This window comes from Tupaia chinensis, unplaced genomic scaffold, assembly GCF_000334495.1.
Source record: "Tupaia chinensis unplaced genomic scaffold, TupChi_1.0 Scaffold000081_1, whole genome shotgun sequence".
Taxonomy (NCBI): domain Eukaryota; kingdom Metazoa; phylum Chordata; class Mammalia; order Scandentia; family Tupaiidae; genus Tupaia; species Tupaia belangeri.
The window spans coordinates 615,540-643,492 of NW_006159542.1; the positions used below are offsets into that span (position 1 = coordinate 615,540).

A 27,953-nucleotide genomic window follows, 5' to 3' on the forward strand; every position below is an offset into this window, starting at 1 on the left:
TTCTGTACGTGTAAGCCTCGTGCAACACCGCACAGTTCAACATGGATGTCCTTGCATGGATTTCTTGTGGGAATTAATTCTAAATGGACACCTCCTTCTTGGAAAAAAATTCAACTGGCCCATCAAACTATGAAATAGGAGATACAAGAATACAGTCAGAGTATAAAGCTTAAAACATAAACAATGGGACATGTTTTATTTTTAGGTGTTTCCACCAAAAATCAAGTTAAACGATCTCTTTCATTCTCTCTCCAAATAGTTCCACTCGGCCCTGAAGAGACTGGAAAACAGGATGGAATACATTTACTCTACAGGGACATGAATCCAGTTGCATAAACTTTACAAAAATACTGTGCTAATATTTGCCCTCCTGCACGGACACACCCATTTGGGTGTCAGTCCACGATATTTCTATCTTGGGCTCCAGTCCCCACCCCTTTACAGCCCAAAGCAGAAGAAGCCTTCAGAAAAGAAAACAGCTAAAGTCACTTTGAAAGTTTTGAGATGTGCTAATCGCAGCGTATCCCAGCCAAGACGCTGGAATCTCACAACTGGACTGTTCTGCCATCCTGTTCCTGCCAAAGAATCTGAAGCCAGCGGCAGCCTGGCCAGAGAAACCCAACCCTCACCTCCTGGATCCTCACCTCTGCCATAATTTTATCTTAAGAAAACAGAAAACTACCCTCCGCTCCCCAGCTCCCACCACCAAACACCTCACCCTACTTGTCACTGATTGGCCAGGTGACTTGGGAAATGAGGACCTCGCTTTGCTTTGCCTTGGTTTCCTAGTGTAAGGCCCTGTAAGACTCTCCCAGCTTTAAAATCCCCTGCCTACAATGTTTTAATCCAAAGGGCCACCTCAGGTTATATTAGGTACAGCAGCCCTGTGAGTTGCCAATGCCTCTAGTAACAAATGTATTTTTAAAAAATAATTACTTATTTAATTTTATTTATCAATTTCATTATTTTTAAATTTGCTACAGGGCAAGTACAATCAACAGAGAGAGAGAGAAAGTGAGAAAGCAAGCCAGACTGTAGTCGAGTCCAGCACCTTAACCACCATGCTACCTGCTGGCCCAATAAGATATATTTTTACGCAGCTAATTGAGACGTCCAGGGCTTTGGATCTTGATAAAATGGGGTCAGAAAATTCATAAAAGAACCTCTAAAAATGACTTATAAAAGGCATGCTGGGGCCAACAGATGGCATCGCTTCCTGGTTCGAGTCCTGGACCTGGCTGCTTGCTTTCTTGTTCCTCCCTTTCTCTCTGTCACTCTCTGGTCAAAATTGAACAACAATAAATAAAATTAAAAATACATAAATCTTTTTAAAAAGGGCATGCCAAAATACTAGTCAGAATAACACCGATGAGGAATGAGTCAATAAATGTATATGTTATAGCAAAACATCGTGGTGTACACCTTTAAAACGTGTAATAAAAAATGCAAAAGAACAGTCACTAAGAACATATTTAAAAGACAGTTTAAACTCTGTTTAAAAAGAAAATAACATATCTCGTTGCTGCTGTTGTATTTACTGGTACTGAGGTCTTCCACGTGCTAAGTTGGGAATAGAGAGATACATACAGGCTGAGCAGCCCTATGGTGAAAACGTGAAGCCTGAACTGCTCCAAAATCTTAAACTTTTGAATGCTGCCATGACACCACAAGAGGAAAATTTCACACCTGATCTCATAGTCAAAATTCTGCAATACAAAAATATTGTTTAGGGAACCAGCAGTTAGCGTAATGGCTATGTCGCTGGACTCCCACGTAGTCGACCACGGTTCGTGTCCCGGACCCGGTGGCTTAAAACTCATGCCGGGCGCGTGTGCGTGCGTGCCCAGGATCCCGGGAGGAGAATGGAGGAGAAGGGATTGCGGCGTGACCATCCCCCCTGGGGGGTGATTTCTCGCTTTCTGTCTCTATGTCTCTCTCTGTCTGTCTGGCGAGCGCACGCGCCCTACAGTGAAAATCTCTCCAAAAAAAAAAAAAAATGTTTAAAATTGCCTTTGGGCTATGTGTATAAGGTATACAGAAAGCATAAATGAATTTCTTGTTTAGAATCGAGTCCCAATTCCAAGATATCTCATTATATTGGGTTGTCAGAAAACTCATGCCGTATTTTTTCTGTTTTCTATGCAAAAAATGTGTCATGACTCTCCCTATGACCACACACACACACACACACACACATATATGCATGCAGAATTCTGAAATCCGAGAACATCTGAAATACAAAACACTCTGGTTCCAAACATCTCAGAAAAAGGACGTTCAACCGTACACTCATTCCTTGATTCCAGAAGCAGTCAGTCACTAGGACCAGGAATGTCATTGCCTGGGGGAACCCAGGAACCCAGAGATCTCAACAGGTGAAGGTCAATTGGAGATCTGAAGGCATAAAGCTAGACCTGGGCCCGGTCACTGCTCCACCACTCCTGAGCTGACATGACCCTAGACAAATTCACTTTCTAAGTTATTTTCCTCATCTTTAAATAATTCTGAACAGTAGCAATTTCACACCTAAAGCCACGCCAGACACTGACTGAACACCAGCTGCTCCAGGCACTGCCTCTGGTCACTTCCCCATTCACCCACCTTGCTCCTAAGTCCCTGGGCCATTCCCATTTATAGGCATCCTGTTCTCCAAGGCTTCACTCAAGAGTTTTACAAATATTTTTACACCCATTACTCCTGACTCCATGGATTCTGACTGGGCCTGGTGGACAGCATTGCTATTCCCATTTTATTGGTAGATTAGACTTGGAGAACCATGACCAGGTCACACAGCCAAACTCCAAACAGGGTGAAGATTCCAAACTCAGTCACACACCTCTGCAGTCTGAGTCCACTGACTCACATGACAAAGAAGATGAATTCACAGGTGATCCACTGGGAGGAAAAAGCCCCACATTTAATCACTATTGTCTCGTAATTTACTGACTAAAAGTAAGGTATCTTCTTACTCTTCTAAGATAATCTTTCTAAACACCCCCCCAGGCTTACAGGTTGGTAAATTTCCTCTTATGGAGGAAATGATTCAGAGAGCCTTCTTTCCCCCTAATTAATCCAGTAACATTAGAAACTTGAGTAATGGATTGGGCATTTATTACCTTATTTCTTCTGCACTAAGATAACATAATTGATTTAACGTGTTTCAGAAAGATTATTTTTAAAGAAACAGTACCTCTGAAGTACCCCTTTGATTGTGAAGGTCATGGCTACTTCAGAAACGTTCAAACGTGCACAACGTGCCTTTCAGGGCCTAGAAAATGTAGTAAATGACTTCCTCTCACTTTTGCAAAAGGCATGGGCTGGAGTGTGTCACATGACGTCTAAAGGCCCTTCAACAGACAGGTGGCCACCCCCAGGTTAATTATTAGCAGAAGACGCAAGAGAGGGCCAACTTATTTCCTGAAGCCAGGCCCTAGATTTGGCCTTGGGCCTCTCCTACCTATGACCAGCGTCTCTTCTTTCAGGGAGGTCCTGAGTGAGTGGCTGGCCCTGGCCCACCATTTTCCCCTTTGCTGCACCTGCCTACAAGATCTCACAACTCCCAGGGCTCCCTACATCTCTGGGAGGCTGGGCTTCCTAATAAGCTTGAGCTCAAGCAGACTCCTGCTCATTCAGTTTTGGGGGCCCACCAGGCGACTGTAAGCCAAGGCCCTGAGAAGGACAGTCTGGGTGAGGAGTGGAATCACTGATAAATGGGGCTGAGGGTGGCACTCTGTGTGTAGCTGGGGCCTGAGTCTCCTGGAGGATCCAGGACAGCCTCTCAGTGTCTAAACACCAAGGTTCTTTCACTTGGCTGTGGGAAATGCTTGGGCAGCTTAGAATCCATGTGAGTGGCTGTGAAAACACAAGGTATCTCTGACCACTTGAGGGCAGCTGGCCCCAGGGAGGCAGCAGGCAGGAGAGGGCAACTCAGCAGCCCAGACAGCGAAGAAGCATGCTCTCACATGCTCACATCAAATCAAACAGGACAACCAGCGGTGTTGTCTTATGTGTTTGGGGTTTATTTTTTAAAGTTTATTTATCTCTGGCCAGTTCCTGGCATGGTGGTTAAGGCACTGGATACTCCCACATGACCAACCACGGTTCGAATCCCAGACCTGGTGGCTTGCTTTCTCGCTTTCCATATCTCTCTCTGTGTGTGTCTCTCTGGTATGTATACATAAATAAAATAAAACAAAGTTTATTTATCTCTTCCATGAGACAGAGATAGAGACCTAACAGGGTCCCTATGCCACCACCCACCCCCAGCTTTGGCCAGCCTGGATCACAGGCACACACACATACATCTGGTGTGTAGAGGGAATCCCTGGGACATGAACATAGGACCTTCCCATGTGGGTTCAACATTGCAGAGCATCACGTTACTGCTGTACTACCACCTGGCCCTGTCAGGGGTGTGTGTGTGTGTGTGTGTGTATATATATATTTTTTTTTTTTGAGAGGTTTTTGCTACAGGGCGCGTGTGCTCACCGGAAATACAGAGACAGATAGAGAGACAGAAAGCGAGAAATCACCCCCCAGAGGGGATGGCCATGCGGCAATCCCTTCTCCTCGATTCTCCTCTTGGGATCTTGGGCACGCACGCACACGTGCCCGGCATGAGTTTAAGCCACCGGGTCTGGGACTCGAACCACGGTCAACTACATGGGAGTCCAGCGACACAACCATTATGCTAACTGCTGGTTCCATGTCAGGTATATTTTTAATTAAAAAAAAAAAAAAAAAAACAAGATACTACTCTTTAATTGCCAAAGGGTTCATGTGCAAACCAGAGATGGAGAGCACCAGAGATGGAGAGGGAGAACAAGATTCCAATGCTACAGTTTCTTTTCCTCCATTTATTCAGCCCTTTGGAATGTTGGACATGCACCGAGAGTGTTTTTTAAGCTTCTGGGGTCAGGATTTGAACTGCATGGTTGGCTATGTAGGAGCTGGCTCCCTTAATTACCAGGCCATGGGGGCAGCCTAGGTGTAGTTTTTTTTAAGTTGCACTCACAATGTCTATACAACCAGATACTTGACTCTTTTTCACTACCCTGATCCAGCATTTGTCCAGGTATTTCAAACACTTCACTGACCTTTTGTGTCACGGTTTTACAATATTCCACTAAGTAACCATGGCTGGGTGTTCGAGTGACTTCTGGTTAGTAAAGCTCAGATTTCAGAGAAAACCCACAGTAAACTCAGAGCAGGAAGGAGGAACATGTGACCAAGGACAGGCATAAACCTCAGGGAAGTGGGGCCCAGATGATCCCTGGTCTAGGGCAGAACACCAAGGCTGAGTAGGGCCCAAATGACAGGAGGGGCTAGACCACCACCCAGAGTAAAATGGCAGAACAGATCATGGAGGGCAAAAATTACTGAAGTTTATCACACTCTGTCCTTTCCACCTGGCAAAATGACCTCTAACACTAGAAAGGATGGAATGAAAAGGAACGGGAAGGCATCTGCAAGCACCTCCCATGACCAAGAGAGACCTTCTGAAGAACTCGTCATCCTACTGAGGTCTCACATCATGAGAGAGAACTAGGCCTGCACATGAGGCCATTGGGTGTATCTCCGAGATTACTGGCTACAGAGCAGAATCCACACGAGGTGGGTCCTGGCCAAGCACTCCTCCTGGACATCACACGGCCTGCTCTGGTGTTTTGGTTTTAAAGTATATAGGATAGGGGCCAGCAGTTGGCATGGTGGTTAAGGCGCTGGACACTCCCACATGACCAACCACAGCTCGAGTCCCGGACCTGGCAGCTTGCTTTCTCACTTTCCCTCTCTCTCTCTCTCTCTCTCTCTCTGGTCAAATTAAAATGAATGAGTAAATAAATAAGTTAAAGTAATTCTTAAAAAATAAAGTATACAGGATATAAAGTCTGCCATTTTAACAGTTTCATGTGTACAAATCAGTGGCTTAATTATATTCACCATGTTGTGCAACCACTGCCACTATTTCCATCACCCCAAATAGAAACTCTGTACCCATGAAGCAACAACTCCCCAATCACCCTTCCTCCCACACCTGCAACCTCTAATCTACTTTCTCAATGCTTCCTATCTCCATATTTCACGTAAGTGGAAGCAAACGGTGTCTCTCCTTTTGTGTCTGACTTATTTCACTTAGTATGTTTTCAAGGTTCACCTATATTTTAGCATGTATGAAAACAGCAGTCCCTGGGACCAGCAGTTAGCGTAATGGTTATGTAGCTTGACTTCCATGTAGGTGACCACAGTTCGAATCCTGGACCCAGTGGCTTAAACTCACGCCAGGCATGCATGTGTGCGTGCCCAAGATCCCAAGAGAAAAATGGAGAAGGGATTGCGGCGTGGCCATCCCCCCTGGGGAGGTGATTTCTCGCTTTCTGTCTCTCTGTCTCTCTCTGTCTTTCTGGCGAGCGCACGTGCCCTATAGCAAAAACCTCTCAAAAAAAAAAATTCCCTTTCATGACTGAATAATATCCCATTTTTATCAGCTCACCTGTCAATGGCCGTTTGGGCTATTTCCACCTTTTGGCAATTGCCAAGAGTACTGAAACAAACTGATACAAACAGTACTGAAACTCACTGGCATGTGAGTACCTGTTTGAGTCCCTGTTTTCAATTCTTTTATGAATATATGTAATAGAATTGCTAGGTCATGTGGTAGTTCTACGGGTAGCTTTCCGAGGAACCACCAAACTGTTTTCTATTGAGACTGCATCATTTTACATTCCCCCAGCGATGTAGGAGAGTTTCTATTTTTTCACTTCCTTGCGAATTAATACTAGTTGTCAATTTTTTTCTTTTTTTGATTATAGCCATCCTAGTAGATATGCAAAGCATCTCACTATGGCTTTGTGAGGCACTTCCATAATGATTAATGATGTGGAACATATTTTTATATGCTGATAGGCCATTTGTACCTCTTTAGAGGAATGTCTGCTCAAGTCTGCTGCCAAGTTTTAAATTGGGTTTGTCTTAATTTGGGTTGTTGAGTTTTTGGAGCTTTTTGTATTCTGAATATTAAATCATCATCAGATCTATGATTTTAAAATGTTTTCTCCCATTGTGTAGGTTTTCACTTTTTTTTTTTTTTATAATTACCAGAGAGCATGTGCACTTAGCAGAGGGAGACAAGGAGAAGGGACAGAGAGAGGGTGTGGGGTGGACAGGGAGAGAGAGAACACTTCCCAGTGGGAAGTGGTCATGATGTGATCCTATCTCCATCTCTCCATTCTCTTGGAATTTTGGACAGGCACATACACACGTGCCTGGCATGTTTTTCAAGGCACCAGAGTCAAGATTCGAACCACATGGTCAGCTACGTGGCATCCAGCCCTTTTAACTGTCAGGCCAAATAATTCACTGTGGAATGGATGGATAGACAGATGAATCCCTGGGGGTGGGAGGCATTCACCATTCCTCACCTGCTTATCATAACTGCTACAAGACCACCTACAGCTGGTTGGGGAACTCTTATAACAAAAGGGAAGTAAATCTGATAGGCTAGAACTATGTATCAACAACATTTACACACTCCTATTAGTGAACCCAAAATGACTCAAGGTCAAACTAAGGACAGGATGAGAGTCTCAGTCCTGGATAGATCAAAATGCCCTGATCAGCCTCCTAATTCAAACCCTTCATCATGTGGATTAGGAAACCAATGGGCAGTGCAAGTGAGTGACTTCCCAAGGCCTGAGCTTCAGCTCCCTATCCCGCCCCCCACACACACACACATAGTTCTCACTGGTCACCCACTGTAGATAAGCATCAGAAAGACAAGAGGCTGGTTTGAATTGCTTCAAATGGTGGGGTTAGCCCTATGGTTGCGAAATCCCCAAAGAGAGTGGAGGGATGAACTCCGGGTCCTAGATAAGAAGACTTCGGATGATCTGCTCCAGCCACCTCCCTGCCCTCATCACATACCCAACCTTACCACACTTGCACTGCTCAGCCCCACCGATCCCTTGGCTGTGCCACCCCAGGTGTTGGCACTTGCTGTTCCCACTGCTTGGACACCCTTCTTTCAGATATGCACCTGCTGTCTCCCTCACTTCCTTCATTTGTCCGCTCAATTTTTATCTCATCAGTGAGGCCTTCACTAATCATTTCTTATCCCCCTCAGCTCACTCTGTTTTTATCCTCCACATTTATCACCACCACACATACTAAGACTTGTTGCCTGTCTCCCCCACTTCCCATCAGAATGTAAGCTCCTTAAAGACGGGATTTATCAGTGAACTGCTGTCTCCCTGGGACCCAGAACAGTGCCCAGCACATCTGAAGGCTCAGTAAGCATCCGTGGAATGCAAGAACGAGAGAATAAGAATGAGAACACCACATTCTGTATGTATCATACTGCTGGGCCTTACGGAGGGGAAGGCAGGCAGTTCACACAGGTGAGCCCTGCCTGGACCCTGCAGTCACACAGGTACCCAGGTTTACTTCTGCACTCCCTGTCTGGAGCTCCTGAGCCTGTGGCAAGAACAGGGAGGGCTGGGACATGGTGTGTCATCAAACACACTCACGCGTCTCTATCAGACCAAAGATGCTGGCAGCTGCTCCTCTGGTGACCTGGCCATAGAAAATGGAGTCTCTACCCATAGGGGCTTAATAAATGCTTGTGAAATGCACAAATGAATGAGTAAGTGAGCAACTAGTGCACGCACACAGGGCTGACACCTATACTTTTAGAAGGCTCCTGTCAGTGTTGACACAGTATACAATTCCAACTATTCCAGGAGACAGTTTGACGGAATTCCTTCACTTCCAGGAACCTACTGTCAGGAGATATTCAGACATGAAACCTTGTTATTTGCAAGATTTTCCTCCCCAAAACATTGAAAATTACAAACCAAAAAGTGAACTGCCAACTCTGGAAGGCCAGAGAAGTAAGCCACAACAGTCACAGGATGTACAAGAAAGCTTTGAATGATACAGAAAATGCTCAGAATATTAAGTTTTTTTAAAAAAGGCTAGTTATAAAACTGTATCTACAATATGACCACAACTTAAAATAGCAAAGGAATTAGAAAGACAATGAAAATAAAAGTGCGTCTTTCCATTTTCTGTTTCTATATTCCCTAAATTTTCCATTCTAAGCAATGAGTTTAAAGAAAATCAAAGGGTAGAATTTTTTAAAAAAATGCTGCCACCAGGTGCTTTATTGACAGCCAGTGCATTTAACTGCTGAGACCACCCTACCCAGGCTCTCTGCTGCTTCTTCCTGCAGCTGGTTGAAACACGTGTCCCCATAGCCCCCTCAATCCTACAATCAACCTGGTCTTTTGTTTGTTTGGTTTTATGCCAAAGGGTGGGTGCACACACACAAGGGGGACACGGGGAGAGAACACCCCAGTGGGGCCTGATCATACAGAAATTCTTTTTCCTCCATTCAGTGTACTATTTGAGCCAAAAGGGGTTGGAACTTGAACCCTGGTCGGCCATGTGGCTCTGGCTTCCTTGCACAAGGCCAAATCTCTGAGCTACTGGCCGGCCCCAACCTGGCCTTTTATCTACACCTGCAACTACTCTTTCTCTAGAAAGCCAGCTCCAAGGCTAGGTTGCCCATCCTACTCTACTCCAGGCCCCAGCCTCCACCTGCCAGGTCTGTGGCTTTAGACAAGTTATCAAACCTCTATTTCTGTTTCTTCTTCAGCAACATGAGGTGGACTCTGCCCCATGGGGTAGAGGGCTGCTCAGGTTTGCTCTAGACACTGCCTCATATGAAAATGCAACCTGCTTCTACCCAGCCTGGTAAGAGCTGCTAGGGGCTTTTTGGTTTTGTTTTTAAAACAAGGTTTGGGACAGCAGTTAGCGTAATGGCTATGTTGCTGGACTCCCATGTAGTCAACCGTGGTTCGCGTCCCAGACCCGGTGGCTTAAAACTCACACCGGGTGCATGTGCGTGCATGCCCAAGATCCTGAGAGGAGAATGGAGGAGAAAGGATTGCAGCGTGGCCATTCCCCGTCGGGGGTGGAGGGTAGGTTGTGTGTGTGTGATTTCTCACTTTCTGTCTCTCTGTCTGTCTCTGTCTGGCGAGTGCATGCGCCCTATAGCAAAAAACTCTCCAAAGAAAAAACAAGGTTTCACTATGGTGATCCTCCTGCCTCAGTCTCTCAAGTTGCTGGGGTTATAGGTACACACCACCATGCCCACCTTTAGGTTGGACTAGAAATAGAACCTAGATCTCCACGTGGTTCCAGCCTGCACAGCATACAATCAAGCTGGGAGAAAATTCCAATCCTCATTCTGCACAAATCTAGGCACATGTCCTAAAGGCAGAAGGAAAGGTTTGCTTTGGCTGTTAGATCAACATGATGGCTTCTTGGCTGAAATTCCTATTTCCCTTGTAGAACTCTCCCCTCCTTCCAAGAAATCTCAGTCCAACACTGGTTTCCAAAGTTGATGCCTAAATCCAAATCCCCAGCACTTGGACTTTCTGGGAGGACGTTCTTGGCATTTTCACCCTCAAGTCCCCAAAGAGCCATGAACAGAGCCTTCCTATCCACAATGACACCCTAGGCCAGTGCTGGGTTCTCCTGCTCCTTCTTGGGCACAGCACTAAGCTTATTCGTCCTTCATAATCTGCATTCACCCTTCTTTAAAACATGGCAGGCATTTAATGAGCCCTGCCTCCACTTCTGTGGGCCAGGCTCTGAGACCCTGCTGGCACACAGAGGTGAGGAAGAGGCTGTCTCAGATCCCAGCTCCCTGGGACTCATCGTCAGGGAGAGATGTAGAAGAAGCCACCACTCAGTGTACTGAGGGCAGCACAGAAGTTTGTGCCATGGCTGCCAGGGGTTGTCCAGGGCATGACCCCAGCTCAGCCTGGGCAGGTGGCAACAACTTTTAAAGGGAATCTAACTGTAAAACTGGACCTAGAAGGGTAAGTCCTCAAACAGCATAATCGAATCACTCCCTCCTTTTCCAAAGGTTCCCAGGGGTTCTTACAGCACTCGTCCATCAACACCCACAAAATGATTCCAGTCGAACCCACCAGATCCCAGGTACCTGGGCACATCAACGACTTGCAAGGTCTGTCCAAGGAGCGGAGCACAAAGCTGGCTATACTCGCAGTTTTTCCTACGTCCTCTTATCCACAAGTCTCCCCACCATCAATCGAGTTCTGGACCAATGCTGCTCAAAGTGTGGTATCAAACAGTGGCCTCAGCATCACTGGGTGCTTGATAGAAATGCAGAATTCCCCTCACCTGTGTGCACTTTAAAGTGAGAAGTCCTGCTCCCCATTCCAGCTTTCTCTAGTTTTCCAATTTCTTCCCTGCACTTTGTCATCAGCTGCCAGTTTGGTGCCTTCAACATCCCACTAACGCCAACCTCCAAATGTCCACCTCCTCAGCTCCACCAACCCTCAGGCCCACCGTGCCCAGGGCAGCAGGTACAAAGCTCACTCCTCTCCAACCCTAGAGCCACTGCTGACTTAACTGCAGATGGTGTCACTCAGCAGTCCTTATGTTCAACTGCTGAGAGGGACACACACAGGGGGTGCTATAAGCCACTGCCTAGCTGGCATGCACCACTGTGTCATCCTGGACTCTTCACACGACTCTTCACAACCTAGACCTCACTGTTGTTCCCAGTGGACAGATGGCAAGATGAAGACTTGGGAGACTCCAGCGGGGTCACAGAGTGAGTGAGTGCATGGACTGGGGTGGCGGACAATCCCAGGTCACAACCTATACTAGAGAGGACACTGCACACTGTGACCCAGCAGCTGTGCAGGGCCAACCAAAAGGTAGTGGAGAACCAGTAGGGCAGGGAGGTGGAGGTCAGATCTCAAAACCCTTCAATGACAGACTGAAGTGCTTAGATTTAAGAGGCAACAGGAAGGTCGTGAAGTTTCTGGAGCAGACAGGTGAGAATCCCAACACCCTGCTCTGACATCCGGCCCATTCCCTCATCCCCAGGAACATCAGCCATCACCAGTGCGGACCTGCTTCTGTGACCCTCCCTATGTGAAAAACGTGATCAGACTCCCCCAGGTCCTCCTGACTCCATTTTTTGCCTGCTTGTCCTCACTTGGCCGCCCGAACCCCACCCTCCTGGGCTAGGCCAAAGCCCAGCTCCTAGGGAAACTTCCATTAGTGGTTTCCTCCCAGCTTCTTCTTCAGCAGCCTTAAGTCCTAAAACGGGCCCCAAACTCCTCAGTGAGGTCCAGCCCCAAGAGCTCTCCCTCTTCTCTTGACAGGCAGCCCCTTCCCTAAAGGGGCTCCCTCTCCCACCCAGTCTTCCACCTCAGCAGTTTCTATACTCATCTCCTTCCTCTTCCCTAGCAATCTGAGGAGGATCACCAACCTTGCAGAACCTCTTGAATAAATTATAACCTCTGTCCTAGAGAAGTTCACAGAAGGAACCCTTTTAAAAGTATTGAATATGGGCTGGCACGTAGCATGTTGGTTAAGTACACTGGATTCCCACAGGGCAGACCACGGTTTGTGCCTCAGACCTGGTGGCTTGCTTTCTCACTTTCCCTCTCTCTCTCTCTCTCTTGTCTCTCTCTGGTCAAATTAAAATGTAAAGATAACAAATGGAATTAAATTAATTAATTAATTCTTTTTAAAAACTATTGCATATGCACCCTTTTAAAGGGAAAATATTCCCACAGCTCACCTCCCACCTGCACACATTTGTGTACCTGGACCTATTTCACAACTCAAGAAAACTGAAGCCTTGGGGCCATTCAGTGGCACAATGATACAACTTGATCCACCTGGGAAGGATCCTGGGTTCCATCCCAGAGCTTCCCTGAACACATGCCCATGACCCAGGCAGGTTGGGACTAGGGATGGCTAGTGGCATGAAGACCCTGTTGGAGTGCCTGTCTGTCCCTCTTTCATGGTAGAAATAAATGAATAAACAAAACAAAGAAAGAAAGTTGCAGCCTTTTTCAGTCTTTGGAAATTTTTTTTTTTTTTTTTTTTAAGAGAGGGGTTTTTGCTATAGGGCACGTGTGCCAGAAAGACAGAGACAGAGAGACAGAAAGCGAGAAATCACCCCCTGGAGGGATGGCCATGCAGCGATCCCTTCTCTTCCATTCTCAGGATCTTGGGCACACATGCACATGTGCCCAACGTGAGTTTAAGTCACTAGGTCCGGGACTCGAACCACGATCGACTACATGGGAGTCCAGTGAAATAGTCATTATGCCAACTGCTGGTCCCTGGAAAGTCTTTCAATAACAAATAATCACTGTAGGGCCAGCAGGTGGCGTGGTGGTTAAGGTGTTGGATTTCCACATGGCTGACTGCAGTTTGAGTCCTGGACCTGGCAGCTTGAAAAATCATGCCAGGCGAGTGTGCGTGCATGCTCAAAATCCCAGAAGAATGGAGAAGGGATTATAGCATGGCCATCCCCCTAGTGAGTGATTTCTTACTTTCCCTCTTTTTGTCTCTCTGGCAAGTACATGGACTCTATGGAAAAACCTTAAAAAGAAAAAAATCACTACAGTAATGAATTTATGATTGAAAACATTTAAGATTATCTTTTATAGAAAACAGGAAATGTTTAAATTATAACACGAAGCTTAAAAATTCTTGCTTGGGGGGGTCGGCAGATGGTGTGGTGGTTAAGGGCACTGGACTACCACATGACCGACAGCAGTTCGAGTCCCAGACCTGGCAGCTTGCTTTCTCACTATCCCCCTCTTTCTTGCTCTGTCCCTCTCTGTTTACGGTTTAAAAATAAATAAATAAAGTTAAATAAAATAATATTTAAAAAAAAAAATGTCTTGCCTTGGAGCCAGGCAGTGGCAGGGTGCCTGATGGTGCCTAGGGAAACTTCCATTAGTGGTTTCCTCCCAGCTTCTTCTTCAGCAGCCTTAAGTCCTAAAACGGGCCCCATGGTTGATGGCACAGCTCGAGTCTCAGACCCAGAAGTTCGAAAAACACACGGGGGGGAGAACCAGCAGATGGCGTAATGGTTACGTTGCTAGACTTCCACATGGTCATCTGTGGTTCTAATCCTGGACCTGCTGGCTTTAAAGTCATTCTGGGCACATGTACGTGTGTGCCCATAATCCCGAGAGAAGACCAGAGGAGAAGGGATTACGACATGGCCATGCCCCCTGGGGGTGATTTCTTACTTTCTGTGTCTCTGTCTCTGTCTCTCTGAGGAGCACATGCACCCTAGAGCAAAAAATCTCTCTTAAAAAAATAATACACTGGGTATTGTGTGTGTGCATGCTTAAAATGCTGCAAGGAAGGAAAAATGGAAAAGTGACCACACCTTGACCATCCCCCACATTCTCACTTTTTCTTTTTCAGGAGTGCACGCGCCCTCTGGAAGAAAAAAAAATCTTGGGGCCAGCAGATGGTGTGGTGATTAAGGCTCTGTACTCCCACATGGCCGACCGTAGTTCAAGTCTAGGACCTAGTGGTTTGTTTCTCACATTCTCTCCCTCTCTCTGGTCAAATTAAAAGACAAATAATAGTAACAAATAAAATTAAATACATAGAGGCCAGAATGTGGCATGGTGGTCAAGGGTGCTGGACTCCTCCCCCATGGCCAACCATAGTTCAAGTCCCAGACCTGAAAGCTTGCTTTCTCACTTCCCCTCCCTCTCTCCCTCTCATTCTCTCTGTGTTTCTCTCTCTGGAAATATCAAAATAATAATAATAAGGAGAAGAAGAAGAAAAAGAAGTAACGTTAAATAAAATAATTCTAAAAAAATTAAATACATAAATCTTTTAAAAAAATAAATAAATAGGAGCTGGCAGGTGGTGTAGTGGTTGGGAGCAGTGGATTCCCACATGGCCCACTACAGTTCGAGTACTGGACCTGGTGGCTTGCTCTCTCATTTTCCCCCCCTCTCTCTCCCCCCCACCCCTGTCCCTCTCTGGTCAAATTAAAATAAATAAAGCTAAATAAAAATATCTTGGGACCAGCAGTTAGCATAATAGCTATGTCGCTGGACTCCCACATAGTTGACCGCAGTTCACATCCCGGACCCGGTGGCTTAAAACTCACGCTGGGCATGAGTGCATGCGTGCCCAAGATCACGAGAGGAGAATGGAAGAAAAGGGATTGAGGTGTGGCCATCCCCTCTGGGGGGGTGATTTCTCACTTTTTATCTCTCTGTCTCTCTCTGTCTGTCTGGTGAGTACACGTGCCCTATAGCAAAAACCGCTCAAAAAAAAAAAAAATCTCTTTAGGGACCAGCAGTTAGCGTAATGGCTATGTCGCTGGACTCCCACGTAGTCAACTGCGGTTCGTGTCCCAGACCCGGTGGCCTAAAAACTCACGCCGGGCATGCACACACGCCCACCCAAGATCCCGAGAGGAGAAGGGAGGAGAAGGGATTGCGGTGTGACCATCCCTCCTGGGGGGTGATTTCTCACTTTCTGTCTCTATGTCTCTCTCTGTCTGTCTGGCGAGCGCACGCGTCCTATAGCGAAAATCTCTCCAAAAAAAAAAAAAAAAAGGAAAAAAAAAATCTCTTTATAAATAAATTAAAAAAAAAATTCTTGCACTGTTACTAGACCGAGGGAGGTCTGCAGAATTTTGTGAAATACAGATCTATGCTAGAAGCCAGCTACTCAATGTGCGGGGGTCTGTGAACCACACCCCAGCATCATCTGAGAACTTGTGGAAGACACAGAATCGCGGCCAAGCCCAGCCCATTGAACGTGTATCTGCATTTTGACACTGGAGCTTGGGAAGCCCTGGGTTAGATAGAGCCTGTGGTCTGTGAATCTGGGAAAAGGATGGGAAAGCAAGGCCAAGTAAAGCCAGGTTATACAGAGCCTGCAAAGAGTGAGGTGATTGCATGCGTGTTTTTTTTTATTTTAAGAATTTTTAAAACTTAATGTTATTGTCATTATTTTTATTTTTTTGAAGTTGACCCGAGAGAGAATGAACACTGAGAGTGAAGGAAAGTGATAAAGCAAGCTGCCAGGTCCAGGACTCGAACTGCGGTCAGTCATGTGGGAGTCCAGCCACCTTAACCACCACACCACCTGCCAGCCCCCCGTATGTGCTTTTTAAAGGAACATTTTTTGGTAGCAACACAAAGGCGGAATAGGCATGTGGGGACTGTGGGGGACAGTACACAAAGAAACATATGAGTCAGCTTTGCAGGAAGGGGTGGGCTGGGAAATGGGGTTGGGCTGGAAGAGGAATTTCTCAGGTGTGATGGGCAGGATTTGTCCAGTGTGGGTGTGGAGGATGAATGACGGGTGACCTGGGGTTTCTAAGCTAGAAGACTGACACTAAAGGGACATTTTAAAGAAGAGGTGATGAGCTGTCTGGACATGCAGAGAAGGCACCTGGGGACATTCATGGGGTGATGTTCAGACATGAAAAACAGGACAAGAAATGCCCAGGGATGACCAGGTTGGAGATGCACATCTGAAAGTCCTCAATGATAGGAGTAGGTGAGTTCACCCTGAAGGCCCACAGGACACAAGAGCAGAGGATGAGCCAATGCGGAGGGGAGGAAGGAGGAGGGAGGAAAGAAATGGCCAACCACACAAAGATGGAACAGGATGAGAGGAGAACCAGCCCCCGTCTTAACAAGCGAGTGGGCAAAAGTAGTGTCAGTCAAGTGGCAGGTGGGGAAGCCTGGAGAATGCAGGTAGTAGATGACGCTAAGGCTATTATTTAAATGCCTAAAACATCCTGCTGATGCTGTAAGTTCCCTTTAATCAGTCACGTCTTTCCGCATACCCATGTTTACGACAGCATTACTCACATCAGCCAAAAGGTGGAAACAACCCGAATGTCCAACAACAGAAGAATGAATAAACAACGTGTAGGACATACACACAACAGAGTATTAGCCTTTAAAAGGGAGGAAATTGTGACATATGCTATAACATGGGTGGACCTTGAAGACGTACTAGATGAAAAAGGCCAGTCACCAAAAGGCAGATGATGTATGATCCACCTACATGAGGTACCACAGCACCAAACGCATAGACAGGAAACAGAAAGGTGGCTGCCAGTGGTGGCTGGAGGGAGGACTGGGGAGTTAGGGTTTAATGGGTGTAGAGTTTCACTTTTACGAGACAGGGTTCTGAAGATGGACAGGGGTGACAGTAGAGATATGTAAATGCACTTACTGTCAATGAACTGTACACTTAATGGGTAAGAGTCAATTTTGTGTCGTTTGTATTTCACTACAATTTTTAAAAGTATGCCCTTCCTTCATTATAGTATTGAAAACGTGAACTCTAGGAACTCAATGGGGTATCTTACCCCCTGTTTCAGGCAGGAGGCTGTGCAGTAACAGGGAAGGAGGAAGAAATGAGGAGGTGACCCAGATGTGAGGCTGGCTCAAAGAAACCTTTTCCTCCAGGTGGTGGGAGATAAGTGGAGAAGTAATCTTGACCCCAAGACACTCATTTTTTTCCCTCAGACTACAGGAAAGGAATGAAGAAAAGGAAGGAGCCAGAAAATGAAGTCCAGAGGGTAAAGGTGCAAAAGTGGAGGTGGCAGAGTCACCGGGAGAGGTGCAAGACAACTGTTAGGAGACTTGGAGAAGACGGAAAGGTCAGGGTGAGGGTGGAGATCAGGGAGGATGAGCAGAGCACAGAGCACACTATCTGCAGCTATCACTTGGCCTGATACAGAGGTCCTCCAGGGATGGCCCCTGGTCTCTGCACCAGTGGCATCACCCAAGAGCTAGTCAGAAATGCAAATTATCTTGCCACACTTGAAGGTTTGATTCAGATCAACAGAGTCAGACGTTCTAGGGGTGGGGCCCAGTGGCCTGTGTTTTAACAAGTCCTCCAGGCGATTCTGATGTACTCAAGTTGGAGAAATACCTCTACAGAATACTGACATTCCATGGAAGGTGCATATAACCTTATTTATATGAAAATGAACCAAACCAAACCAAACCAGCCTAGCAACTTCTACATGAAAGAACAAGAAATGCATAATGGTTTCAATACCAAAACAACTTATTTCTATAGTTGGAAGAATACCAAAGAGTATTAACAAAACAAGAGAGAGGCATGGTCTGGGCCAGCTGGTGGCCTGGAGGTTAAGGTAGCTGGATCCCACAAAGGCCAACTTTGCAGTTCAAGTCCCAGATCTGAAGTCATAGAACTGAAGGCCTGAAAAGTGCTCCAGGCATGTGTTTGTATGTGCCCAAAATCCCAAGAGAATGGAGGAAAAGGGATTATTGGGGGGTGCTTTTCTCTCTCTGTCTCAGGGGGGCACACATGCCCTATAGCAAATTTAGGAAACAAAACAAAACCACCACATGGTCTTTCTGATAAACTTTGTTGAATGAAACCTAGAAAACATACCCAAGATCTGTGGGGCTGGAAATCGTAGGCTGTGGGTGCTCTTGAGCATGACACATCCCTTTCAGTTTCCCTGGTTATAAAGGAGCTGGAAAAGGTTTTTTTCTAAGGTTCCTTCCAGTTCTGACACTTTGTGACGCTCTGGTCTGTAGAAAGTGACCCCAAACTAAATGCTTTTACATAATTTTGCTTGGGGGTGGGGAGTACATGTTTAAACTCTTAACAACAGCATTAAGTAGAAAACCTTTACAATGTCTAGCAGTGCTCCCTTCTTGCATTCTAAAGACCAGAACACTCCTCACTGGCTTTTCCATTATAGCTGCTGGTGCCTAGACTTAAAGAAACACCCTATTACACTGGATGATGTTTTCCAGAAAAATATCTCCGTATCTTCACATTTCTGTCCTGCAAAATTTTTTAATCCAGGAAGACAAGGTTTGGATTTTCTTCTAGGCAGGAAATGAGTTAAAGAACCAGAGTATATGGATGCCAGAGTCTGACCCCCCCCTACTGGAGTTTGGGTACTTGATATCAGATTTCTGATAAATGGCCTTACAGTGACCTTGTTACTGGGATCACTAGATGCTGGTTTCCTGCCTGGTTTCTCTGAATCCAAGTCCCTGTCTGCACCTACTGGTCATCTAATGCCCATCCTCTTGTGCCTGGGTTCCCAGTGCCATCTGCTCCCCTGCTTCTGCCAAAGGCTGGCAACTTGGTCATGATTTCAAGTGAGAGCACATGAGTGCAGGTACAGGAAGGACAGGTGGAAGTGGAAGTGCAATGGGAAACAAAACGTCTAGGGAGACTCTGGTCTCCTGCTCTGTCTGGATTTCACACTCTGGCTCTCAACTTTGACTATAATTTGGTCCCTGAGAAACACGGCTAGCTGGTTTTTCCCCTTGTGCATCAATCATCAAGCCTGCCCTTGCTCCTCCATCCAGGCTGGGTATGCAGTGAGGTCCCAGGCTCTCCTAGTACCTGTGGCAGGAAGGAATATGATGAGGCAAGGGTTTAAAAAAGGGTTAGATGGCAGAAGCAAAGCCAGGGAGGGCATGCCATATGTGTGACTGCAGAGGTGTGGGGACCAAAGTATCCTGTAATTTTGTCTTTATCCAGGTAGAGGATTCCTGATGTTAGAGAGTTTTCCAGGTTGGCCCACACCATCACTGGTCTCAGTCTCAAAGTCACTTTTGGATAGGATGAATAAATGTTCTTATTTGTCTAGGGCAGCCCAGGCTAAGGCCTATAGATCAGATGCAATTATTATTTTTTTCTTTTTTTGGAGAGTTTTTTTTTGCTATAGGGCACATGCGCTCACCAGAAAGACAGAGAGAGACAGAGAAACAGAAGAGAGAAATCACCCCGCAGGGAGGATGGCCATGCCGCAATCCCTTCTCCTCCATTCTCCTCTTGGGATCTTGGGCACGCGCACGCATGCGCATGCACACACACACACATGCCCGGCGTAAATTTAAGCCACTGGGTCTGGGACTCGAACCGCAGTCGACTTCATGGGAGTCCAGCGACATAGCCATCACGCTAACTGCTGATTCCCAGATGCAATTATTAATTGCACTCCCTTTATTCTCAAACTGTTCTTGCTTTAATGATAAACACATCACCTAATTCTTGGTCCCTAGGCCTGTGAAGTTACAGATGCAATGAGAGAAAGCTGCTCAGTGTTGGGAGGGGCCTTGAGGGTAAGTCTCACCCTTTGTCAAGAGTCCCTGTTCTTTTCACCCCTCCAGCATTCATGCCAAACCAGGGGCTGGAGTCTACTTACATACCTGCAAGACACAGCAGGCTCACGACCAACCTCCCAAGGAATCTTTTTTTTGGTGTGTGTGGGGGGGAAGCTTTGTTATAAAAATAGTAGGATTCAAACCTACATACAGTATGATCATAACGAATAACATCCCTCCACAAGAAAAGACATAGGGATGAAAGAAAACAGAAAACCTGCTGCCTTTCCTCCCTCTACTTCCTTCTGTCTTGTCTTCTCTTCATTCGACAAGTATTTACTGAGTGCATCTAATGGTCAGGGCACCACGCTTGGCACTGGGGACTCAGTGAGTTAAAACAGACTGAGAGTGAGGAGCAGTCAAGATAACTGGCCTGTGATCTAAAAACGCCAAGGCATATATAGAAAGGTTAACTTAAAGGAGACTGAGGAGACGTGACGTTTGCAACACACAGTCAGAGATTTTTCTCTACTACAAAACATTACTGAAACAACTGGCAAAATTTGAATAAGGGCAAAACAAAACAAACAAAATTTGAATAAGGTCTCTAGATCATGTGATACTATTACATATCAACATGAATTTGTTGATTGTAAAATTAGTACTGTAGTTGTATGAGAGAAGGTCATTGTTTTTAGGAAATAGAGTTAGGAAATACATTCAGGGAAAAGAAAAGTCTATAAATAATCCTCAAGTGATTCAGAAAATTATACACACACACACACACACACACACACACACACACACACGCAGAGGAGGATAAAATAACATAAAATGATAATATTTGAGGAATCTGGGTAAAGAGCCAAAGACATAGGAATTCTTTGTTCTATTCTTACAATTTTCCTGTAAATTTGAATTAGGTCCAAATAAAAAGTTAAACAAACAAACAAACAAAAAATAAAGCTTAGAGAAAGTTAAAGGAAAAAGAAAGACAAACAGACCCTGCCTTCACAGAGCCTACAGTATAGCTGGGGAGGACAGGTACTCATAGAAATAATGACACGAATTAACCACAAAATTACCACTGTGAAAAGTGCTGGAGACGAGGGCGATCTGGTGGCATGAACATGTATAGATGACAGTTGAACGCCACTCAGAAAGGTGAGGGAAGGTCTCTGCAAACATGGAGCTGAGACCCACAGGATGAGTTAAGTGGGCCGGATGGAACAAAGGTTCCAAGCTCTCCCAGTCCTCGTGGAGGGAAGGAGCCTGGTGAAGCCAGATCTAGGAAAGGTGAGGGGACAGAAGCGTGAACATCAGGCCTGCAAGAGAGGCGGGAGATGGGTTTGTTTTTATTCTAAGAGCAATAGGTAGTTTTCTGAGAGACACCCCCCCTCCCCCAGCTACAGAATGGAGAACTGACTGGAAGGGTGGAGGGGTGTGGAGTCCCCTGCAGTGGTGGAGCAATGACAAGAGCCTCCACAGAGAGCATCATGATTTTAATTCTGTTTCCTGACACCCTACTTTTCCATAACAACCATGTACACATTTCTTTCAAAGAGGTTTTTGCCTTAGGGTGTGCACACTCACTGGAGAGAGACAGAGACAGTGAGATGGAAAGTGAAAAGTCCCCAGCCACGCTGCAATCCCTTCTCCATTTTCCTCTTGGGATCTTGGGCACACAGGCACACGCACAAGGTATGATTTTCAAGCCACCAGGTCCAGGACTCTTACTGTGGTCGGCCACATGGGAGTCTGGCAACCTAACTGCTATACCATCTGCTGGCCCCCACGTTGCATTTGACAGCCAGACAAGGTCAAGGAACTGTGGCAGCAAAAGGGGTAAGAGTGGGCTCAGGCTCCCCTTCTCCACTCTCTAGGCACACCAGTTAGTGGTCCAGGGGCAGGTGATCCCCGAGAACCTGTGCTCTAGCCCTGGAGGTTGATGCATCTGAGGAAGGCAGAGGGACTCCATGCCCTACTCTCAAGCTCAGTCATGTGCCTCTCATAAGCAACCTCTTGTCAGCCATGACCTCTGTGTGGTGGTCCTGGATCCTGCCTCCTGGAATATCCTTTCAGTCTGGCGACATCCCTTCGGTCTGGGGCCCACGTCCCTTACCTGGGAGTCAGACCTCACTTACTTGCAGTGAGTCTTGGTACTAAACAGACACTTGGCTTAGTGGGTTTTCAGTCATAAGACCATTTAAGACAGTTAATTTGAAGGAAATAGGTTCTATTACAACCCTCATTTTATAGATAATCTGGCTAGGGACAGACCTGGGTTCTACTCTTGTCTGTGCCCTTGGGCAAGTACCTCATCTCTCAGGGCCTCAATTTTCTCACCCTATCTGTAAAATGGGGCTGGTAGGAATCAGCAAGATTCTGAAAGTAGGAAGCACCATTTCTTCTCTTCTGCGGCTCTAGGAGGATTAGTACAGAAAATTCTCTCCCAAACACACTGCTTAAATATTTACAAAAAGCTTGCGTATCCTGACAGCGAATCTGGGACCTGAATTTTCCAGGACTATTCCAACTGCAAATCCTCTGTCCTAACTTTCCACATAAACCACCAAAATGTCTCAAAAATTCCACTCTGTCAGTATCCAAACACCTCCCAGGCCTCTTCACACAAAGCAGCGCCACATTCTTTTTCAGACTACAGGTCCCAATCTTTGATTCAGAAAATGAAGTCAGCAGAGCCCTGATGGCCCCCTGAAGGAAACCGGGTCAGGGAGAAAAACCCGTGGCAGCCAGCAGCCCATCACAGTGTTCTGATGGGGCTGTTTCTCCACACAACAATGTAAACCACAGCCAGGGAGGCGGACCAGGGTCAGAACATCACCCACAGAGGGATTCGCACTGTGAAGGTGGGCCACGTTGCATTTGACAGCCAGACAAGGTCAAGGAACTGTGGCAGCAAAAGGGGTAAGAGTGGGCTCAGGCTCCCCTTCTCCACTCTCTAGGCACACCAGTTAGTGGTCCAGGGGCAGGTGATCCCCGAGAACCTGTGCTCTAGCCCTGGAGGTTGATGCATCTGAGGAAGGCAGAGGGACTCCATGCCCTACTCTCAAGCTCAGTCATGTGCCTCTCATAAGCAACCTCTTGTCAGCCATGACCTCTGTGTGGTGGTCCTGGATCCTGCCTCCTGGAATATCCTTTCAGTCTGGCGACATCCCTTCGGTCTGGGGCCCACGTCCCTTACCTGGGAGTCAGACCTCACTTACTTGCAGTGAGTCTTGGTACTAAACAGACACTTGGCTTAGTGGGTTTTCAGTCATAAGACCATTTAAGACAGTTAATTTGAAGGAAATAGGTTCTATTACAACCCTCATTTTATAGATAATCTGGCTAGGGACAGACCTGGGTTCTACTCTTGTCTGTGCCCTTGGGCAAGTACCTCATCTCTCAGGGCCTCAATTTTCTCACCCTATCTGTAAAATGGGGCTGGTAGGAATCAGCAAGATTCTGAAAGTAGGAAGCACCATTTCTTCTCTTCTGCGGCTCTAGGAGGATTAGTACAGAAAATTCTCTCCCAAACACACTGCTTAAATATTTACAAAAAGCTTGCGTATCCTGACAGCGAATCTGGGACCTGAATTTTCCAGGACTATTCCAACTGCAAATCCTCTGTCCTAACTTTCCACATAAACCACCAAAATGTCTCAAAAATTCCACTCTGTCAGTATCCAAACACCTCCCAGGCCTCTTCACACAAAGCAGCGCCACATTCTTTTTCAGACTACAGGTCCCAATCTTTGATTCAGAAAATGAAGTCAGCAGAGCCCTGATGGCCCCCTGAAGGAAACCGGGTCAGGGAGAAAAACCCGTGGCAGCCAGCAGCCCATCACAGTGTTCTGATGGGGCTGTTTCTCCACACAACAATGTAAACCACAGCCAGGGAGGCGGACCAGGGTCAGAACATCACCCACAGAGGGATTCGCACTGTGAAGGTGGGCTCTGGCCCCTCTCCTCACCTACCTACCAAGTACCTGGAGAGGCAGGATGGCCAGAGGATTGCCGTGAGGATCAAATGACTAAACTAACGTTTGGGAGCATGCTGAACAGTCCCCCGACAGCCAGGAAGTACCCCAGGAGAGTTTACTAACTAAAACCAGAGGCATCCCTAGCAGAGGTCATTCCTGCCTCAAAGACAACCCCAAGGCATCACTCCCATGGGTGAAAACAAGAAGGATTGGCACTTCTCTGGGCTGGCTGAGGTCTGGCCTGTGGTCAGACAGGAGAGTACCCCACTGCAGGAGGTGGATCCTACACTGGAGATAGTCGAGACTGGCCTTGAGAAAGCATCACCACATCTGAAATACAGGACATTTCATGCTCCTGCATCTTTGCTCCTCCTTTCTGTAGACCCCAAATGCCACCCTTTTCTACCTTCAATGCTTAGTTCAAATACCATCTACTCCTTATGATGTTTTCCAGTGGCCATTAGAATGAATGGTTGCCTCCCCCATGTCTCTTGCATCTGGCTTAATCTCTTTTTAAGCAGTCATTGGATGGATGGATGGATGGATGGACAGATGAAGATACAAACACACAGGCATGCACACATGCGTCAGTGTCTTTCCAACTCCACCATGAATCCTTCCAAGGCAGGGGCTCAGCTTTCATCTCTGTAGCCCTATGACCTGACACACAATACAGGCTCAATAAATGTCTGAATTTGATGTTAAATCTGAGCCCATTGGCTGGTCTCAGAATAACAAGTTAACCTGGAGGCAGAAGGAGGCTTCTGGTACAAACGCAACTAGAAACTCTATAAATTCAAGATGTCTGGGTCTTAGAACCCATGACTAGATCAAATTTCAGCCAGGGGCCTAGCAAGCACTTAACTTAGACTCCTCTTCAGCCAGAGGAAAGGAGACACCTGTAAGATCAGAGCCTGAGGTCACCTGGACCCAGAAGAGAGCAGTGTGGACACTGACCTGGCCCTATCCTGTCTCTGTTAGCTCTAGTAAAAAGAGCTAATGCTTGGGGAGGCTGCCCAGCTCAGGCCAGCCTGTCTAGGCCCGAGAATGTGCTGAGTGCTTTCGACATTCCAGTCCTGGGAACAGACTCTGGGAAGAGACGAAGAAAGGTCGAGCCTGCTTTCCAGGAATTCATTGTCTGGTGGGAGGAAGGTGAGCCAGACGATCAGGAGCGCTCCTGGGTCATAAGGGAGACAGTATGAATCTCTGGATCCCTCCCAACCTGCCGCAAAACCTGAGGATTGGGAGGAGGGTACAGAGCCATGTCCTCTTGTTCTCTTACTACTCAGAGCTGACCCCTCTGGTAGGTTATGTCCATCCTAGAAATCAGTATGCCTTTGTGCCTGGACCCCTGGCTCAGACGGTCATGATTAGTCCTGCTTGCTCCTGTTTTACTCTAACTTTCCTAGCTTAGTTTCCTCACCTGCAATTGGGAAATGAGGAGGGTGAAAACAATTAAACTAAACCACCTATGTGAAAGCTTCCAGTTCCCAGTCAGTGCTCAAGGAGTGGGTCTCCATCTTCTAAGACCCATTACCATCTTGGAACCTCAACTTCTTGAAGGGATAAGGTTTGTCTCTATCTTGCCTCTCCAACCAGGTCCCTAGGACTTGAATCAGAGTGGTAAAAGTTACCAAAATTGGGCTAGCTGGATGATGATTAGGGTAGCTGGATCCCACACTGCCAACTGCATGGTTTGAGTCCTGGACCAGGAGGCTTGAAAAACACACTGGGTCCATGTGCATGTATGCTCAAAATTCCAAGAGTGGCATGGAGGAGAACAGACTGGTGTGGCCATACCACCTGGGGAGTGCTTTCTCATTTTCCCTCTCTCTCCAACAATTACACACTCCCTATAGCAAAACAAACCAAAACAAAAAACAAACAAACACAAAAACTACCAGGAATACCTTCTGTGTGATAAAAGATGCAGTGAGGACTCAGAAACATGGGTGATGTCCTGTGGGATCCTGAATTTGCCTCCCTGGTCACCTGGCTCTCTCTCCTGCCCAAGCTATCTGTGAGGGCCCATGCCACATCTGGTCCAGCAAAGGCCTAACCTTTCCAGCAGAGAAATTTATCCAGGCACCCTGGATTCACTGGGGTCCACTGGCCTCCTCAGCGTCCTCATCTAACACCCACCTGTCATACAGAAGCAGCTCAATAAATGCTTGCTAAGTCGAATGCCTCAGCTACTCTGAGATCCTTCAGCAACTTGACCTTTCACATGTCCCAGTAATGTCTAATTTACATATATAAATCCTTTTTAGGAGATGGCAAATCACCAGAGACAAGGCAGGATCAATACAGAGTATTAGGCACATTTTATTCTACTTTAATTCTCTGCAAATAGGTATTCCATTAACTGTATGTGGGATTTATGGGAGCTTGCTATAAACTAGAATATTTAACTAGAACGGCCCACTCTGTCAGATAATAGCTCACTGCTGTTAATTTTCAACTAGTCGATCTCAGAAAGGTTTCCAGCTTCCAGTATACTCTACATCTTGATTTACCATCGGGAAAATCATCTATTTGAAAGTCTCCACACAGCAAAGGGCGGCTAGATGTGGAGGATAAAGACCTGCTGTCAGAAGCAGATGTGAGGTGCACCCCGGCTATGCTCCATACTGTGTAGTCAGCTGTGGAGAGCCTCGATGCCCTCATCTGTGAAATGGGAGTAACAACAGACTCACAGGAGGAGCTGGACAGAGTGAGCTGACAGATGCAGATACCCTCTGCAGTTCTACAAGGCCATGCAAAGGTTAGGTATTATCTTAAGAGTACCGGATTCTCAACGCAGGCTAATGACAGAAAGCAGCCATGACCTAAACCAGTGGTTCTAAATGGAAGGGCTATTTTGACCCGCAGGGGAAATCTGACAAGGGGGGAAAGGCAAGTACTGAGTAGAGATCAGGGATGCTGCCACTGCACCATCCTACAATGCAGGTGACAGTCCCCACAACAAAGAACCAGCAAATCCCAAATGTCAATAGTGATCTAAATGATCACTTATGAGTTGGGTCTGGTAGCTTTTCAGAACAGAAATCTTCCTAATCAGGCTTTACATTCTCACATCATCTGCTTAAACATGTGCAAGATGATCCATCTTGCAAAACAGCTCTTTTGTAAGGGAAGCCAAACTGCCCACTTCTGGAGTTCCTGAATGTATAAAACTGCTTTTAAACAAGATGCTCTCTAATTACAATTCGGCTAGTTTTTCCGGAGCCCTCGACTTAAGGAAGAAGTTCTGGGCACAAAGGAGGGTCTGTCACTCCACCACTAGGCCCTGAAGATGCTTTCCTAATTCTAATGTGCTGGTGATATGGGAGCTACGAGGGTCTCTAAACGAATTAAATTCACATCACGCCAACTGCTCGCTGGTTCTGTGCTGGGCACGGTGCCAAACACCTCCACATAATTTATCCCACTTAATCTCTCAACAACCCAGTGAGGTGGGCATTATTACCGGCAGTTTGCAGGGAAGAAAACTGAGGATCAGAGAGGTTAAACAACTCCCCCAAGGTCACCAGCTGGCCAAGGGGGCGCTACACTTGAACAGAGATCTCCAGTTCCCAAGTCACAAACTTTCCACCACCTTGGAAAACCCAGGTGTCATGCTGTCTCAACTTCCCATGAATTTTTAAGGCAACCGCAACTTCTTAGCAAGTTTAGGTGGCTGAAAATGGGAATTTCCGGGGGGCTGGGCACTCTCACATACACTCCCCCACTGCAGCTGTCTCACCACAGGTACCTGATAAATCATTCCATATCGCCTGCGGAACAGGGAGGATTTATTGGCACTGGAGTTTCTGCCAGGCCCAGGAAATGCCATCTTTGAAAGCCGAGAGGCGGATTCACCCTGGGAGCCGAGATCTGGCCGCCAGGCTAGGCTTGCTCCCCGCGGGTTGTGCGCCCCCTCGGTGCCCTGGGCCGGGGTCGCCGCGACGCAAGGCCCTCCGAGGGCGCCAGTTGCACAGGCTCGGCGACTTGCGCCAGCCCCTGCCCAGCCGGAGCGCAC

At 46.7% G+C, this 27,953-nt stretch overlaps 1 protein-coding gene across 1 annotated transcript in view; it reads right to left on the reverse strand.

Moving 5' to 3' along the window:
- The window catches only part of PTPN3 (protein tyrosine phosphatase non-receptor type 3), a gene marked incomplete in the record, with an annotated part of 137,680 nt that extends 109,973 nt beyond the window's left edge, over positions 1–27,707 (reverse strand). Inside the window, 1 exon segment of the mRNA XM_014585378.2 lies at positions 27,687–27,707.
- Positions 27,708–27,953: the final 246 nt, after the last annotated feature.